This window comes from Tupaia chinensis, unplaced genomic scaffold (genome assembly GCF_000334495.1).
Source record: "Tupaia chinensis unplaced genomic scaffold, TupChi_1.0 Scaffold144586_1, whole genome shotgun sequence".
NCBI classification, from domain to species: domain Eukaryota; kingdom Metazoa; phylum Chordata; class Mammalia; order Scandentia; family Tupaiidae; genus Tupaia; species Tupaia belangeri.
Genome location: NW_006204446.1, coordinates 361,231 through 368,944, shown reverse-complemented (window position 1 = coordinate 368,944; position 7,714 = coordinate 361,231).

Here is a 7,714-nt window from a genome sequence, read left to right as displayed (position 1 = left end):
GATACCAATTATTTGGATGTTTGGGCATTTAATGGTATCTAGTATTTCTCGTGTATTATTCTAATTTTGGGTTTTTTTTTTCCATCTTTTTGGTGTTTTTTTTATTTTTTCTAGGTCAGAGGTTTTGTCTTCTATATCGGACATTCAATCTTCTGCATGCTTTTAATACTTTTGTGGGAGTCCTTGATTTCCTGTATAATAGCTGTCAACTCTAATAGTGTTTTTTTTTAATCATGTCTGAATATTTCAAGTTGTGGAAGGACTTCTCATCTCCTGAAGCTCATCGTCTCTTTTTTCTTGCATCTCATTTAGTTTTGTCACTATGAATATTCAGAATCATTTATTTGACATTTCCTCTATTTCCTTTGTACCTTCTGTGGATAATAAAGAATTGTTGTTTTCCCTTGGGGGAATTTTTTCTCTTTCTTTCTTTTTTCTTTTTCTTTTTTTTCTTTCTTTCTTTTTTTTTTTTTTGGTTTCTCACATTTCTTGTGTTTCTACACTGGTTTCTTATCATGTGTTGGATTATATATTTCTTCCTAATTTCTTAGAGTTAATTCTGTAATGTCCAGGGGAAAGATGTGCTCTACATCCCTGGCGTGTTCTTCAAAGAGGTCCTCTTGTTTTAATCAGAGAATGGTGTATGTAGCCAACTTGAAGTGTTTGGCCTTTTTGCATTGTCTCAGGTTCAGGTGTACTTGGAACTAAGCTGGAAGATGTGGCTAGAGGGAGAGATACTTTTCTTTCCATAGTGCATCACATGGACCAGAAAAATGTAGTCTCAAAGGGCACCAAGTACTCCAAAAGTCACTGGTGAGGGAAGGAGAGCCATGGTCTCTCTGCAGCTTCATTTCCCTGCCACTCACCACAATGGTGTGGAGGGAGGGGAAGGGCGGTACTTTCCAGATCCAAGTTAACACACCTGAGAGTTCAAAGGTGTTTGTGGCATGGAGTCAGGGGCAGGAAATGGTGAATCTTTCCAGGTCCCAATTAACACTGAAATTTCAAAGGCGTGTGGCAAGAGATCAGCCATGGTCTCTTTGCAACCCCCTTCAGTAATTCCTGAAGAATTGGTCTAGTGTTGGTAAATTTTTTCAGGTTTTGTTTATCTAAGAGTTTTTAAAAATCTTTCCTACCTACTTCAAGGATAATATTGCTGGGTATTTTATGCTTGGTGGAAATGTTCTTTCTTTTTAAATTTTTGAATATATTTTTAATTTCAAAAAGGGCAGATTTAGCTTTAATAAATCAAAATAAAAAATGTTAAGAGAATTTTGCTTAAGACTTAAAACCAGGAAACAGGTTAGGATTCTGTTCAAATAGTAGGTTCATGGACCTGTCAACAACTCAAGAGAAAACAAAAATCCTTAACTCTGAAAAACAAAACATTAAAGAAGATCAGTAATGTCTTAGTCAAAAGTCATAAAATTCTATTTCACCAGTTCAGTTTCATGTAATCTATCTTCTGCTATGGTCTGATCTTTCTGTTTAAATTCTGGAAAATAATATTCAATTTCGGACTTGACTCTACCATTAAGCTGGCCATTCTCTTAGTCATTTTGAACTCTTATTTCTGTGTGTCTGACTTTAGTTTTCCTGATATAGCTCTCCCTTCAGAACTTCTTGAAGAACTGAACTGGTATCGGTAAATTCTTTTAGGTTTTGTATGAGAATGTTCTTGTCTTCTCTTTCTATATAAAGGATAATCTTGCTGAGTATACTATTCTTGGTTGAAACTGCTTTTCACGCAACACTTTGAGTTTATTTTCCATTGATTCCTCACTTGCATTGTTTCCAATGAGAGGTCTGCTTTTAGCCTGATGGGATATCCTTTATAGGTAACTTGACATTTTCTCTTGCCAATCTTAGTACCTTGTCTTTGTGGTTTTGGTCAATCTAGCTATAATGTGTCTTGGAGAAGATCTTTTTTTGGTTGATTCAATTGGGTGGCCTTTGTATTTCTTGGTTCTCAATCTTCGAATGTCTCTCTAGGTTTGGAAAGATTTTTCCCAAGATTTCATGGAATAGATTATCAATGCCCTTATTAGTCTCTTCACCTTCTGGGATACCAATTATCTGGATGTTTGGACATTTAATGGTATCTAGTATTTCTTGTATATTATTCTCATCTTGGGGGGCTATTTTCTCAGTCTTCAGGTGAATTTTTTTACATCAGCAATTCTGTCTTCTACATCTGAGATTGATTTTCTGTATGATCTAGTCTGCTTTTAATACTCTCAAGGGAGGTTTTGACTTCCTGTATTATAACCTCTATCTCTCATAATTCCCTTTGATTCTTTCTTGTGGTGTGTATTTCTCTTTCAGATTATGCAAGAACTTCCTCACCTCCTGGAACTCATCAGCTATTTTCTCTTGCCTTTTCTGGAGTTATCCCTCTTCTCTTGCATCTCTGTTAGTGTTGTAACTATGAATATTCTAAATTCACTATCAGAAATTTCCATGAGTTCCATTGTACTGTCTTTGGATGAAGAGGAGTTATTCTTTTCCTTTGGAGGAGAGGTATTTCCTTGGTTTATCATATTTCTTGTGCTGTTGTGGTGATTTCTAGTCATCTAATGACTTATATGTTTCTTCCTAATTTCTAGAAGTTTAATTGGAGCATTAAGAGGTGTGCAGGAGGTGATCTGAAATCTCTTTGCCATTCCATGCTTCTCTCATTGTGCACCCGATTCAGTAGTAATTGAGAAATATGTTGACCCTAATACTATTAGAATGTTTGACTATGGTTCACTTAGACATGTTTTGATACTCGGCATATGTAGACTTAGCAACAAAGTGATGAGGTAAAAGAAAAAGGGCAAGAAAAAATGAAAGAGAAAGAGAGAGAGAGAGACAGAGAGACAGAGAGAGAGAAAGAGAAGAGTCAAAAAAGAAAAAAACAACAAAAATATTTATTTTTTTAAAAAAGCAAAAAATGAAATGGGGTCCAGAGGGTGAATTCTCAGCAGAAAATCTTGACTTCTCTTAGTCCCTGAAAGCACTAGTTCTCAGCTCCCATGAGTCAGTCTACTTCTGAAGGTCTTTCCCTTGCCTCTCTGAAATGGGAAGGATGAAAGGAGATTAATAGCAAGATAAAGTAGGATCTTAGAGTCAAGAAAATACTTTACCTTACAAAATTAAAAAAAAAGAAACATAAAAAAAAAAGAAAAGACTGAGAGAGAGAGAAGGATACAAGAGTTCCTACCACTCAAGAGAGAATGGGGTCTGGAGGGTGAATTCTAAGCAGAAAAACTTCATTTTTTCTTAGACCCTGAAAGCACTAGTCTTCAGGTTCTATGGAAGAGTTCTTCTGAAGGCTTGCCCCTTGCCTCTCCTAAATGTTAGGGGGTAAAAGGGATTATTAACAAGATAAAGGTGGATCTGAGAGCCAAGAAAATACTTTACCTTACAAAATTAAAAGAAAAATTTTAAAAAATGAAAAGAGAGAGAAAGACAGAGACAGAGAGGATACAGAGTGTCCTACCAATCAAGAGAGCATGGGATCTGTAGGATGAATTCTCAGCAGAAAATTTTGATTTCTCTTAGTCCCTGAAACCACTAATTCTCAGCTCCCATGGGAGACTGTCTTCTTCTGAAGGTCTGCCACATGTCTCTTCTAAATAGGAGGGGCAAAAGGGGATTATTAGCAAGATATAGGAAGATCTGAGAGCCAAGAAAATACCTTACAAAATTTATAAAAAAGAAAGATAAAAAAAATGAAAGATGAAAGGGCAGATATAAACAGAAAGAGAGAGAGAGAGGGAGAGAGAGAAGGAGAAGGATGCAGGGAGCCCTACCACTTGAGAGAATGGGATCTAGAGGGTAAATTCTCAGCAGAAACTCTTCATTTCTCTTAGTCCCTGAAAGCACTAGTTCTCAGCGCCCATGGAAGTGTCATTCTTCTGAAGGCTTACCTCTTGCCTCTCCACTTGAGAGAGATTGGTGTCTGGAGGGTAAATTCTCAGCAGAAAACCTTCATTACTCTTAGTCCCTGAAAGCGCTAGTTTTCAAATCCCATGGAAGACTCAGTCTTCTTCTCAATATGTTCTTTTTTTTTTTTTTTGGAGAGGTTTTCGCTATAGGGCGCGTTCGCTCGCCAGATAGACAGAGACATAGAGACAGAAAGCGAGAAATCACCCCCCCAGAGGGGATGGTCACACCACAATCCCTTCTCCTCCATTCCCCTCTCGGGATCTTGGGCATGCACGTACATGCCCCCGGCGTGAGTTTTAAGCCACCGGGTCCAGGACTCGAACCGCGGTCGACTACGTGGGAGTCCAGCGACATAGTCATTACACTGCTGGTTCCCTCAATATGTTCTTTTAGTGTTTTGACTATGTCTTCTCATTCTTTCCTTGCCTGCATTGTTTTGGTTGAGAGTTCTGATGTTAACCTGATAGGATAACCTGTGTAAGTAACTTGATGCTTCTCTCTTGCCATTTTTAGTATCTTGTCTTCTGTGATTCCACCCCCCCACACACACACACACATTCTGAGCATGATGTGCTGTGGAGAGAATCTTTTGTTGATTCTATTTATTTGCGGTCCTTTGAATTTCTTGGGTTGAATGCTTATCTCTATTTGGCAAGTTTTCTGCAAGTATTTCATGGAATTGATCTTCTATGCTTTTTTTCTGATTCTTTACCTTCCAGAATACCTATTCTTCTGATATTTGGGCATATAATGCTGTGTAGTAGATCCCATTTGCCACCCTCATGTTTAAAATTAATTTTTTCATTATTTTTGGTGGTTTTACCTATGTCAGACATTTTGTCTTCCAGGTTGAGATTCTACCTCCTACGTAGTCTAATCTACTGTTAATACTTTCAAGGGAGGTTTAGATCTCTTGCACTACAGTCTTTATCTTTAGAAGTTTTATTTTATTCTTTTTTATGGTGTCTATTTCCTCCTTTGAATAATGAAAGGGTTTCTTTATCTCCTGGAGCTTGATGTCTCTTTTCTCTTACATCTTGAGTTTTGTTACCATGAAAAATCTGATTTTTTTCTGACATTTTGGTACGTAACTAATTTTTTTGTTTTGTTTTGTATTTTAGAGAGATTTTTGACATAGGGTGTGTGTGCTCGTTGGAGAGACAAAGTAAGAAATCACCCCACAGGTGGTTGGCTATGCCACAATCCCTTCTCCTCCATTTTCCTCTCAGGATTTTAGGTTTGCATACGCACACACCTAGCATAAATTTCAAACCACCGGGTTCAGGACTTGAACCTCATTTAGCCCTGTGGGAGTCCAGTGATGTAACCATTATGCCATCAGCTGGTCTCCTGTTGTTTGTTTTGTTGGAGATAAGTTACTGTGTTCCCTTGATGGGGGCATATTTCCTGGTTTCTCATACTTGAGGCTCTACTCAGATTTTTAGTCATTTGGTGATGTAGTCAATTTTGGCTAATTCTTTGAAAGTTTCTGTAGTTGTGAGCTCATGTGTTTTTGTCATTGTGAATTACTTCTGTGCCAGTTTCTTTTTTCTGTGGTTTGCATGTATTGTCTACAGTAGGAATTTTGAGTTCAGATTTATAAAGAGGAGTTTCTCCTTTTTTGGTGGTGGTTCAGTGTATAAAGAGGATTTCTCCAGAGCCTCATAATGTTCAGATATCTGGCTACTATAGACCTAGACCTGGGTAGTCCCTCTGGAGAAAAGGCTGAGCAGGAAAGTGAAAATGTAGAATGGAAGAAAGATTTTTAAAAATCATGCCCTCTTCAAGCTTGGCATGCAAGCTGGGCAAGGGGCTTCAGATGGAGATGTATGATTAAGAAGCCTTAAATTTCCCTGTTTTATGTGGCAGGAGAAAAAGTTAGCAAAATAAAGGAAAAACTCACCTGATTTCTACCTTTGAAACTACAAGGTGAGGTTGGAGGTTTGGGGCTGGGGCTGGCTCAGCATTTGCCCTGGTTCCTGGCTCAGCAGCAGGCTTCAGATGGAGATGCCTGCTTGAGACTTGCAATTTCCCCATCCTTCTAACTCTGAAAGTGCAAGGTGAGGCTGGACAGCTGGGGCTGGGGCTGGGGCTTACTCAACTCTGATTCTGGTCCTTGGCTGGGCAGGGCTTCAGGTGGGCAAAACTTTTCTTTTAATAAAACAAATATTACACAGATATACATACATAATGTAATTACAACTAGGGAATTCTAGTATTCTCCAGAAAATTTCCTACATTAAAAAAAAAAAAAAGAAAATTCCCTACATTTATGAAAGTGAAGTAACCTATGAAAAAAAAAAGAAAATGTATTATTATGGTTTGGATAATGGTTCATCTCCCAATTGTTCATGTTTTGGAATCTGTTCTCAAATATAATGGTGTTAAATGGTGTGGCCTTGTGGATGAAGAGTAGTTCATGACAATTAAATCACAGAGGCACCACAAATGGATTAATATTGCAGTGGGAGTGACTGAGTTCTAGCTTTTGTGAGAAGGCATTAATTCTCACAAGACCAGGTTGTTAAAAAACAAACAAATAACAAGAACAAAACAACTGCCTGCAGCTCTCTCAACATGTGCCTGTAGTCCCCTGTGCTTCTGTGGGCCATGGAGCTGGCCTATAAGTCACATGCCTTTGGACTTTCCACTTAGCAAAACTATGAGTCAAATAAATCTGTATTATTTATAAATCACCCTGTTATAGGCATTTCTGTTAGCAATGGAATAACAGACTGGGACAGGTATGAAGACAGGACCACTTGAAAAATAATGTCTTCTCTGCTTGTGGCATTTCACCAGGAGTATGATGCCACCATTCTGCTTGAAAACATGATCTGATACATAATTCATCATCATACTTATACCTTCAAAGGCATACTTATTTAAAACACACCAATATTTTAAGAATCATTGTGTGGAAACTCAGAATGTCAGTTAGGTGAGACTTTAGAGATTGTGTCTAAGGGATTTCATCAATCTCATGGAATACATGCAATCAAGAGCCCATAATAACTAGGCAATAATAAATGAAGCAAGTCATTTGTAAAACATCCCTTACACACACACACACACACACACAAAATGCAATTTTCACTCCTCCTAATTTTTAAAAAGAATATGTAGGTATCATGATGTATATTTTTTTTCATTTTTAAGAGAACTGGGTTCAAGAAATATTTTGCTTTTCACTATGCCATAAGAAAAACAACATAACCTAAATTTCACAGAAAAGGGATAGAGGTGAACCATGGCAAAACAGAAAATACACACTCCATGCAAAAGGGATAGGCCTTGTTCCAGCTGATTGCCCATGTGAGATTTCTCAAAAGAAGTCAGAAATCTGGACTTGCATGTGAAGCCTCCTAATTTTAACTGTGGGAAACTACTTTAAAGTGTGTTAAGAGAATTCTAGTCAAAAAGAGCTGTTCAAGGGCTGGATGTGGCTTAGTTTACAACTTTGACATGACTCAACCCTATACTTTAGGTATGAAGGACAACATCAGCTCACTGATATTTGCTACAGGCCATCTAGGTGACAAGGGATTACAACTTAAATTTTCTGGATGCATTCTGGCATCCCCCAGAGAATTTACTTCAAGAGTGAAGAAACTTATGAAGTGTTTAGTATTATTCAATGATAGATTAAAAGGCATATGACCTTTAGTGTAGATGTATTAAGCATTTTTCATGTAGTACATCCTTCTTTCCACCCAGGAAGTCATAGATGGAAAGTAGAAATGTTTTGCTCTATCTTTAAAATTTCAAAAAATAATTTTAA